The following is a 584-nucleotide window of genomic DNA, read 5'->3' on the forward strand; positions in this document are numbered from 1 at the left end:
TGTAAAATGTTAATTTAGGTTCGAAACGCTCAGAGCGTCGTTTTCCTGTATTCCACGGTATAACGCGTTAAAAGCGTACCGAAGATGTTGCATTGACGCTGGCGAATTTGTGGAAAGCAGCTAGATTGCGTCACTTGTTGGTTATGAGTACCTCTACCACCTAACTTCTATTGACGAAGTCGCCACCGCCTCAGCTCTTTTTTAACGCGATGTTCCGTGAAATACGGTCATACGACGCTTAACCGTTTCGATCATCTTGTCATCTACTTTGTGATCCTCTAGTACAAGAAACGGTGTCGCCATGGATAACGATGACTCTTCGTCCGGAGAAGATGTAACACCCAGTACGCCTGGCCGACCCCCGACCGACCTTCACTTGAGGACTCCGTACTCATTATCTGAGTACAGGCGGGCACTCGACCTGCTCCTGCAGCACCATCCCCAGAATCCTTCAGGAAAGGTTTTCTCCAAATTTCTGATAGAGGTAAACTTGCGTGGATATACTGATCACTCCTTTCTCACCTCTGTCGCATATCCTTCTAACAGTTTTGTAACAATTTTATCTTGTTTGCACAGGCTTTTCC

Source organism: Frankliniella occidentalis, unplaced genomic scaffold, assembly GCF_000697945.3.
Source record: "Frankliniella occidentalis isolate FOCC.00 unplaced genomic scaffold, Focc_3.1 Scaffold543, whole genome shotgun sequence".
NCBI classification, from domain to species: domain Eukaryota; kingdom Metazoa; phylum Arthropoda; class Insecta; order Thysanoptera; family Thripidae; genus Frankliniella; species Frankliniella occidentalis.